Raw genomic sequence first — 11,319 nt, forward strand, 5'->3', positions numbered from 1 at the left:
GGCATCCCCATGTCTCTGGGTAGGTCTCAGTTGGAGTCACACATGTAACAACTCCATGTGCCTCAACGTGAGGAGGGGCAGGGCATGACTAGCATGTGACAGTAATTAGGTCATCCAGTATGCACACACATGGTCCAAAGGAAGGGGCAAAATCTCACTGTGAGGAAGATACATGTCACGGCCTCTCACCTTCCAGGGCCCAGCCCTAAGTCACATGTCTACCGCGTCCCTGAGCCGGCAAGCTCTCCCGGTGACAACCCTCAGGGGGCCTGCAGAGGAAGGTCTTGTTTTCGGCGGGGAGCCAGCCATCTCTGCCACGTAGGTGTTTTGGACACAAGGCTCTTCTCAAATGCTCAACATCCCACCCAGGTGTGTGTGGGCCTTTTCTTATACATGGCTGTTCCTCTGTTTGGCAAACTTGTATTCTGCCCCTGCCCCGGCCTTAGACATGGAACGTGTACACGAGTGGGGTTTCCCTAAAACATGGCTCTCGTGTGGTGGTGTGTTCAGCCCCAGCGTTGGCTTCTTCATCTGTATGGCCTTGACCTCTGCCCCCACCTCCTCTCTGCATCTGCCCTGGCGTCTCCTCCAGCCCTGCCGTTTCGCAAGTGGGCTCTCTCTTCAACTCAGACCCCTGTCTTCACTCCTTATAAAGACTCGTGTTGTCCACCTTGGAAGGTAAGGCTGGTAGAACTCTACGAACACCGACGAGGGGCAGAGAGCTGAGCTCTGGAGAGTGAGTGGCTCCACACAGAGGCTCCAGTTTGAGTTCTCTGTGATCGTGAAGGAAGAGGGAGCCCTGGCACTTTGAAGCCAGGACAGCTCTCCCGGGCGCCTCTTTGCCCTCACCGCAGACACCTCCGCCAACGGACCAGCAGAGCACATCACATTTAAATACAGGAAACAAAAAAGAACATGAAGATTTCTGCTTCCAGCCAAGAGCAGCAACAGGGACCCATTCGCCCTCCAGCCTAAAACAAGAAAAAGAAGAAAGAAAAAACACACAAAGAGTGGTTTTCAGAACACAGGGGGTCACACAGCAGAGGGCAAACACGCCTGAGACCCTAAGCACGTGAGCTGAGCCCCGTGGTTGCCCCAACTTAGTGTCTTATGACTGTCCTTCAGCCGCAGCACAGGAAGGGAACTGGGGCGAACCTGGCAGACACCCTGGGCGGAGCAGATGGAGCTGAGAGTCCAGGGGGGACCAAAGCAGCAAGAGTTTATCATACAGAGGACCAAGAGGCAAGGTCATTCAGAGAGAGAACTTCAGGAATCTGCAGGGGGCCCTTGGCGCACCCGCCAGCAACACATGCATGAGAAGAAGCTCCCTAAGAAGGAAGAAGGAACCACCTGAAAGGATAAGAGATGATAAAACCTAAAGCCCACACGGGGCTGGCAGCAGGGCCCACAGCCAGCCATCAGACGGAAAAACTCACAATCTACAGGGCACCAGGCAAAGCACTCAGGAAGGTCTTGCGTGGGCAGCGGGCCAGCAGCCTGGGCCCGCGCAGCTCCAGATCCGCCTAGCGAATCCTAACAGCAAGAACAGAAGGAACCCCCCAGTTTCCCAAGTACTTGGCTACATCCGGAACAATGCTTGCAATCTGCAAGAATATAAAATATCTAACATCAACAGGTAAAACGCGCAAGGCCTGGTATCCAATCAAAGCTTACCAGACACGCAAAACCTCAGGAAAATATGACCAGTGATGAAGTCAATTGATCAATCAAAACCAACTCAGACTGACACATATGTGAGAATCAACAGAAAAGGACCTTGACCTTAAACATGTGTTCAAAGAATCAAGTGAACGTGGAATACACAAGAGACCCAAATCTGTCTTCTAGAGATCAGAACTACAACGTCTAAGGTGAGAAACACATGGATTGCATGAGCAGTAGAGGGTGAAGAAAAAAAAATCAGTGAACTTGAAGGTATGGAAATAGAACCGATGCCAAATGAAACACACAGAGGAAAAAAGAGCTTTTAAAAATAAGAAGGACGTCAGTGAACTGTGGGGATTAGCCTAAGTGAGGATGAACCGGCTTCTGACCCCTCCCCCCTTTCAGCCCCTCAAAGGCTGCTGGATTACAGCTAAGGGCAGCTTTGTCCTCCCCGTGCTGCTCTTACTTAAAGAGTTTTTAGGGTGTCTGTATGCCTTATGTTTTTAAAAACGTTTTGCAAAGAGAATACAGAGGTTTATTGGATGCCTTCACCCAGGTTCTCCAGATGTTAACGTCTTACAACCCCAGTGCATTTGTCAAAATCAACACTGGCACATTACTATTAATGAAACTACCAACTGTATTCAGATTTCATCACTTTTTCCTGTTAACGCCCTTACTCTGTTTTAGAAGGCAATATAAGATAGCACATTGCATTTAGCACCTACAGTTTCAAGTTGAAACTGTATATCATCAGTGTACAGCTCACTTATTTTTTTAAATATTTTTTAGAGCTTTTGGTCTTGGAGTAATTTTAGATTTGCAGAAAAATTGCAATGTACATATCCATCAAGATCAGCTGCCTACAGATCTTCATTCAAGCCCAAGCTAATGAAACACCTGGTATCTGGACCAGGGCCAGTCATATGGGGGAGAGGAAAAAGAAAGAATATGGCATATCATGTGCTGGCTCTTAAAGATTCTGCCTGGAGGTGACAGATGTCACTTTCATTAATTACCTAAAGTATGACCAATGCTAAAATTGGCAGTGAGGGGGAGTCCAACCTTCCCCAAAGAGGGGAAGCTAGTACTTGAGAATAATAATCAAGCTTAGGAATTGACAAACTCTTTCTATAAAGGGTCAGAGTAACTATGTTAAGTTTTGCAGACCACGGTCTCTGTCACCAGTATGCACCTCTCTACTCCTGTGACAAGGAAGCAGCCATAACAATATGTAAATGAATGAGCATGGCTGTGTTCTGATAAAACTTTATTTACAAAAACAGGCAGTGGTTGCACTAGGCTCACAGGCCAACGTTGGTCAGCCCCTGATCGAAACCACCATAGTTGCCGACACTAACCTGAGAAGAAATGGAAGAAAGATCTCCCCCCCGAAGAAAGGATCCTCTAAAGTTTCATGACAACGGTTAGATGTACAAAGTGTGGGAAAATCAAAACCCATGAGTTTGGATCATGACAGAGAAAGGAAGCCTTGAAAGCACAGAAGGCAAAGGACTGGGACTAGCGCCCCTACTGGGTCATTTTGAGAAGCAAAATGTGTACCCTGCTACCAGAGGAAGATAAGTACACCCCCAACTCTGCCTGGTCTCCCCCCACCCCTACAAACTCGTTTTCCTCCTGACCACTCTGGGTCATCATGCTATCATCACTGCTCTCCCTTCCAACGACTATCACCGCAGCCGCAGCACCCCAATTTGAGCAGAAAACTGATGACAGACTTGCGCTTCAGAGAAGGCAATTGTGGAATTCATATTTACCTAGACCGAGAAATGGAAACTGGCTTTTGTCACTTTCCTGCTGTGTGACCTTGAAAATCTCACATTCTTCGCTCTCCAATTATCTCCTTGGTACAATAGGGATTAAAATTACTTCGCTGGGTGGTGATTAGGACCTAATCATTCACCGGTGAGAACATGCTTGTAAACGTCCACGCCAGCAGACACTCAGGCCATCACAGAATAAATAGAATATCTCGAGAGAGGGCTCAGGAGGGGCGACAGGGTCCATCTGCTAAAGGCGGGATGAGGTCTAAATTATTATTTTTTTAACTTGAATAATGAGCTGAACCCTTTTAAAAGAAGTCTCAGACTGCAAGCGCTGACTTCAGTGACTCTTATTGTAATATTCCTGATACCTGAAGGAACATAAAACTAGGTTTTGATTTCCTGTGCTTCCTATATAATTCATAGTGAGAGCGTCCTTTGAAGAAGCATGTGCATACTGGCATCGAGGTGCTGTGAGCCAGGTGGAGTGAAGGCCTGAGGAAGAGAGTGGAAGTCAGGGAGCAGCCCTTGGAAAGAGATCCTCCAACTTTGTCCTGCTTTCTCTGTCTGGCATGGAGAACAGAACTAGCTGTGTGGCTGTCGTGGGCTGAAGTGTGCTCCCCCAATTCATATGTCAAAGTCCTAACCCCCACTGCCACCAGAGAGAATGTGACTGTATTTGGAAACGGGGCCTCTAAAGTGGTGATTAAGGCAAAATGAGGCAATGGGCTCATAGTGTGGGCTCTAACTCACTCCGACCAGGGTCTTTATGGAAGAGATTAGGACACAAAGCAGCTCAGAGTGGGGACAGTGAGGAGATGGAGGCACGACCTCCTGAGGACAGAAGGCCTCTGCCATCTGCAAGCCAAGGAGAGAAGCTGCTGAAGAAAACAAACTTGCAGACATTTTGATCTTGGACTTCCAGTCTCCAAAACGGAGAAAATACATTTCTGTTGTCTAAGTCCCCCAGTCTGTGGTATTTCATTATAGTAGCCTGAGCTAACACAATGACATGAAGTTCATGGTTTCTTTTAAAAGACTTTTGGGGTGACTGGAAGGCTCAGTAAGTGAAGCGTCAGACTCCGTTTTCTTTTATTTAAAAAAAAATGTGTGTTAACGTTTATTTATTTTTAAGAGAGAAAGAGCAAGCAGGGGAGGTATAGAGAGAGAGGGAGACACAGAATCTGAAGCAGGCTCCAGGCTCCGAGCTGTCAGCACAGAATCAGTCATGGGGCTCAAACTCACGAACCTCGAGATCATGACCTGAGCTGAAGTCAGACTCTTAACTGACTGAGCCACTCAAGTGCCCCAAGTGTCAGACTCTTGATTTTGGCTCAGATCATAATCTCAGAATCATGAGATGGAGCCCCACATCAGGCTCCACACTGGGCGTGAGGCCTCTTAAGATTCTCTCCTCTCGCTCTCGCTCTCGCTCTCACTCTCGCTCTGTGCATCTACTTCCTCACACTCTCTCCCTCTTGATGTTTCTTTAAAAAAAAAAAAAGACTTTGTGCTTGCTTCTTTGAAAGACTACTCCATCAGGCAGAAGCTATTGTAAATAGTTACAATTTGCATGTGTGAATATTCATGGTTAACCTTCTCTGGACACAGAGTGGGGGTGGGGGACTGGCAGCCGGGTGGGGGGCATTTTGCTTGTTGTTTGTGACTGTCCGCTGATTGCCAGGCTTCAGTGCCAAAAGAAGCCCGAACTGATCACACTTACTAAGAGGTTTCTCGCTGGTGTGGGCCGGGCACACAGTCCTGTATCCCTACAGCTGGATATTCCACAGCTACTCAAATGAGCAAACCGTAGCCCCCCTGCACAACGGGGCCGATCTCACAAACTGAACGGGAGAAAATGCAAGTCACAGAAGAAGACATGAGGGATGATCTCATTCGTACAAAATTCACAAACAGGTGACTCAACTCTGCCCTACTGGGACAGAGACTTAGGTCATAAAACCAAAATGAAAAGCAAGAAATTGACTTTCCCGAAAGTGAGGTTAGTGATGACCTGGGACGGGGAGGGAGGCATAGCCGTTGGGAGAAGACACGGCGTGCGGGCAAGGCTCCATTATTGACGGGGGTGGTGGTTACACAGGGGACTGCTTTCTGACCGTGTTAAGATGGATATGTCTTAAAAACTTTTCTCTTTGTGTAAATTACCTGACCAAAAAAAAAAAAAAAAAAAAAAGAAGAAGAAAAACCAGAAGGAAAGCTGAAGCAAGTATGACTAAACATTAATTGTTCTCAATCCTGGCAGCTCTACGTTATATTATCAATTCTACTTCTCAGTAAGTTGGGTTTGTGGCTTTTCCCCCCCATATTATTAAGCTGAGTGAAGGAAGCCAGGCACAAAGAGCACATACATAATATATATTTGCATGAACGTTAAGAACGTGTAAAGTAATCTCTAGTGACGGAAAGCAGACCAGGGATGCCTGGTGGGGAGGCAGGTGGCCGGGTGGGGACATGGAAGGAGATGAGGGGCGTTTTGGAGGGTGATGGATTTGTTATGCTTATAGTGATGGTTTCGTGGGGGTATACTTACATCAAAATGTACCAAATTATACACTTTAAATACCATGGTGGCTCCGTCGGTTAAGCATCTGACTTCGGCTCAGGACATAATCTCATGGTTCGTGAGTTCAAGCCCCACATCAGGCTGTCTGCTGTCAGCGCTGAGCCTGCTTTGGAACCTCTGTCCCCAGGCCCCTCTCTGTCCCTCCCCTGCTCACTCATCTCGATTAAATAAATAAATAAATAAATAAACGTCGTTTTTTAAAAATATGGACGGTTTCTGGTATGTCGATTATACATCAACAAAGCAGTGTTTAACAAACTCTTTCTCGTGCCTTTTCATAATGTGTCACATAGTCTTCAATATTACATATATTGCTTTGAAATGAGAGAATGTATTTAAGTAGTGAGAGCCACTGGAATAAAGAAGTGTGATGCCGGCTCCCAGGCTGGCCATTGTATGTAGCTTTGGGTCACTCTTGAGCGTCAATCTTGTCAATGTATTTTTGTTCTGCCTTGAGTGTTAAAAGAGCCTCTGCTCTTCCCCCTTCCCTCTTCGCTCCTCTCTCCCCACTTCTCTCCCTCTCCCCACTGCCTCCCTCCTACCCCTTGGACTCCTTTGTGCTTTGGCTCTGGCTCTTACTCTCTCAGAAAACCCTTATCGTCAGCTGAGCAGGCAGCTTTAGCAGACATGACGACACTCAATAATGATTAACCATCATTTCTGTCACCAAATTGAACCTACAGGTTATAACATGCTTTCTCATATCTGACTTCGGATCTCAGGACAATCCTTGGGTGACACAGCAGGAAAATAAAGGCAACTGTAACCTTTTCTGTTCTAAGCAGGGTAGACAATTTCATATGGGGGGGAGGGGGCAGAATAAAGAAACAATTTACTCTCTTCCCTGCCCCTTCCATTTTCAGAGGCTGTTAGTGAAGACAGCAGATGAAAGATCCAACCATTTCTTTTACTCCAGCTCCCTCCCTTCAGCAGCGTGATGCTCTCTTAGTTTTGATGCAGTGAGTCATTGGCTAAGCAAAGGGAGGTCCAGAACTGAGTGGGGCTGACACTGCTGGTTTGCCTACCCAAAATGTATTCCTCTTCTTACTTACTCAGGGCCCTGATTTTGTTGGAGGTAGCAATGCGCCTGGCTGAAAAATTAGATTTCCCAGCCTCCCTACCGGATAAGAGTGGCCATATGACCAACTTCCGGTCCATGGAATAAAGGAATAAACTACAGATAAGAGTTCTGGAAAAGCTTCCTGAAAATGGAGCTAAGTTGACAGGTTACTTGTTGGTCTTCCGTCTTCTACCTGAAACATGGATGTAATGACTGGTGCTGCAGCAGCCATTTTGCGATTCCTAAGGTGATCTTGATAGAAGACAGTTGGCTTGTGCTAAGGAGAGCAAAACAGAAAGAGAAGAAGTTAGGACATTGATGAGATTATGACACTATCATACCAGCCCTAGGATGCCTATCCCCCAAGTTCTTTTACATGGGAGAAAAATTTAAACCATATTTAAGACATTGTTTCTCAAGTCTGTGTTGAAGCAAAATGTAATTCCTAATTGAGGGAGAATTGATGAGCTAAGTTATTCTGTGTTTTGAAGCGAGAGATAGGGAATTTCTGGGATGAACCCTACAGAAGAGTGCTCAAAAAAGGGGGGAGGGGAATAAGCAACACGATGATGCAAACCTCTCTGTTTTTTCAAGACTCCTCTAGAGTTTGTGTCAATGCCTTGTGTTTACAGGAGGGGAAAAGGAGTTGTGGCTCCTCATCAATGCGCGTGAGGAAGGGGCAGCACCTATGAGATGGCAAGTTGATCCACCTGCCAGACCGATTCGAAATAAACAGGATCTCAGAGCCAGAGGACAAGGAGCCAGTAGCATCGTCCTTTTATGCTGGAGAGCCTGCTAACGAGGCTCATCTCACTGCACTTGGGGTGCGTTTTAAACCAGTACCATCAGCATCCCGTGTGACAGATACTGCAGTTAGCATGGGGGTCACAGGAAGAAGTAACTCCATTTTCCACATGAAGACCAGAGAGGTGAAGTGACAGGCGGCTTGAAGGCCAGCTCTTCTAATTCCGGGCTTGTCCATGTTTTTTTTTAATTCCACCACAGCTGTACCTGGGATTCAAGAGGCAGAGAGGGGGGTGGGGCAGCAAGAGAAGAGCCACAGAAGCATCAGGTGGGCCACGTAAATCCTGGTGGTCAGTGCTGACACACAGGACAGCCAGATGCCCATGTCATAAACATCCTTATTGGTGCCTGTCGCCTCCCTCCCATGTGGGTATGTCCGCGAGAGTCGGATACATATACGTACAGTAAGGAATTCATGCTATGGTAGAAAGAACACTCCACCTGGATGTTTAAAATCTAGGCTTCCCCCCAGTGTGATTGTGGGCAAATCCTTTAACCTCTCTGGGCCTCAGTTTTTTATCTGTAACAGCAAGAATTGGCCAAATTACATTCTAAGGCCCAATCCAAACCTTCCAGGAGCCTGTACAAAATATATTATGAAAATAAGATTAAATCTATCAAGTGTTCAATGAGAAGAAATTCGGCTTTATATAAACATATGCTACAAGGGTGCCTGAGTGGTTCCGTCGGTTGAGCATCTGGCTTCAGCTCAGGTCACAATCTCCCAGTTGGTGTGTTTGAGCCCTGCTTCAGGCTCTGGGATGAGAGTGCAGAGCCTGCTTAGGATTCTCTTTCTCCCTCTCTCTGTCTCTCTGTCTCTCAAAATAAATAAATAAACTTGAAAAAATATGTGTGCTACACAGCAATGTAAATCCACTCTTGCACGAATCCTAAGTCTTAGGAGAACGGTATGGATCTACAATTAAATGAGCTGTGAACTCATTGTTACTCCTTCCTTCCTGAACTGTGCTCCCCCTACATCATCTCCTGGCTGTCTTGATACATAGGTATATAAGTATATTTACATGAGAAACCTTGCCTTACATGGCGAAAATCATTTCCTTTAAATAAAAGTTAAATAGACACAATGGGAATTTAAAGTACATTCTGGCACTGTCCCAATACACACAAGCATGTGTGACATGACGCTGGTAACATCAGATGTGGAAGGATTTTATTAGACAAATCGGGAAGCTTATAGTAAACACCCCAGGGCCTTCTCGTCATAAATGCAGCCAAGCGGCCCAGAGTAATAGGGATGGGGCCCCTCGTGAGTTCTATGCTCTTTATACTGACATTTAATGAGCATGAATAACCAGGAATAGAAGGTATCATTTATGAGCGCTCGTGAACCCAAGAAAAGGGTGATTTCAAAGATTCCTTGGGGTTCTTTAAGGCTTTGTCTATAAAATGTGCCTGGATTAGCTGGGCTCCTCCTTCAGTCCCAAACCTTGTCTCCAGCTGGACAGGCGTCCCAGGAACCAGGTAAGGAGGGAGTCTGGAGTCTGGAACCCTCATCTGTGAGGATGTGATTCCGTTATTTGCTAAATTATCCTCCGAGCAATCATTTGGTCCTGTTCTCTGGCCACCCGTGTTACTGTTGGACAGGGAAGGGCTTTTTGTTCCCTGCAACTGGAAAGCAGCTTAAACACATCAGACCTGCAAATACACCTCCTACTTGGCATCGGCAGAATGGCCCGAAGAAGGGAGGGATTCTCAAAGAGCAGGGAGCTCCCCATCGCAGGAGGTATCCAAGCAGAGTTAGAGACTGAAGAGAGAGGACTTCAGATTCAGACTGGAGATTTGAACTGGAATTCAACTTTATTTTCAGTTCTAAAAGTTGGCAATCCTACAACGTATGACCAAATGCTCCTCATTGTGAGTGTTACCACTTGCTATTTAAGGCTTATTACGTGCCAGGTGCCGTGCTGAATGCTTTGCTTAAATTCTTTCATTTAACCCTGCCATCAAAGAAAAGGTGTGGTGTCCAGATATCTGTGGACTAGGGACCCAAGGCTCGGGGTGGCTGAGCACCAAAATCACACGGCTCCTAGGTGCCGGGCAGGGTGAGGCTCAGACGCTGCTCTGACCCCCCACTTTCTACCTCAGGGGGCTCCACCCACAGGGCAGGAGTTGTGGCCACTGGGTCACACCTGAAGCTGTCCCACCGGGAATAGCCCAGCCTCCTCTGGCAACTGTTTTTCAAGATTTGTACACAAAGACAAGGATTAAAGGGTTGGCAAAAACAGAGTCTGAGGGCTGGGAGTGTCTCTTCAAGGTCAAAGGGCTCCTATACTGAGAACCTAAGGAAACAGCGAGAAGCACAGGGCACCGGGGCCTTGGAGTCCTGAGAGGGACAGTCCAGGAAAGGGAATTCTAGCCCAGTGTTTGTGTTCCTTTGAGCTACAGCCTTAGCTCCTTTGAGAGACTCTAGCTGGGCAGGCTGTTCGAAGCCAGGGCCAGCCCCCATTCCCCTTCCTCGCCGTCCAAACCACTCCTGGCAGAGAGCCATCATTTCTTAAGCCTGGGCTGTGTCCCCCGAGCCACCCGCCCCCCCCCAACCTGCTCACGCTGGAGCCCTTAAGGGGCCTGCGGTTCTCTGTCTGCTCTCCGATCCCGAGATTAGAGTCAGTAGAAGGTGGAAGAAAAATATAAGAGACTTTGCTTTCCCTCTCTCTCTCTCTCTCTCTCTCTCTCAAAAGGCAGCCCCCAGCAGTGTTTGTTCTCAGAGAAGCCCTGAGAGGAAGGGTGGCCACTTTCCTTTCTCCAGGAGATAATTGAAGAGAAGTAAGAAAGTGGCGAAATGATGACAATTAATCTCTGCACAGAGGGCGCTCGCCGTTAAATTCTTTGGAGAAACAACGCCAGGAGTTTCATGACAATCAAGAGAATGAAATTGAATTAAGAGAAATAGTAATTAAATCAGGAAAGAAGTTTTTGCAAAGGGGATTGTAAAGGAAATTAAAACCAGTAATGCTGAAAAAAATGTGGTGGGCAGAGCAGGGGCGAGGGGTGGAGGGAGGCTTGGTGGGGAAGAGGAAGGAGCAGACACAGCAAAACGGGTCGCCAGGACCCGTGTTTGGCACTAGGAAAAGGAATTTGGAAATTGTTCTCCCTGAGAGGCCACGTGTCTGCTCTTCCAATTCAGGGCTAAGTATGCCCACCTCCTTTGGGAAAAGAGAAGTCTCACGTCAGATACAGGATAAAACAGCAGTAGACTTGAGGCAGGACCTCCCCAATTTTCGTTCTCAAAGTGCCACATCCCGGGAAACCCCTCGCTGGAAGGGATACTACAACAGTTCATCACCCTAACGCACAGGGGGCCACCTGGCCTCCCAGCTCTGCTACGTGGCCGGTGGCTCCATGACTTTGGGTGCATCACGCCACCTCTGTGGGCCTCGGTTTCCTCACCTGTAAAATGA

Source organism: Hyaena hyaena, unplaced genomic scaffold (genome assembly GCF_003009895.1).
Source record: "Hyaena hyaena isolate Hyena2069 unplaced genomic scaffold, ASM300989v1 scaffold_93, whole genome shotgun sequence".
NCBI lineage: Eukaryota > Metazoa > Chordata > Mammalia > Carnivora > Hyaenidae > Hyaena > Hyaena hyaena.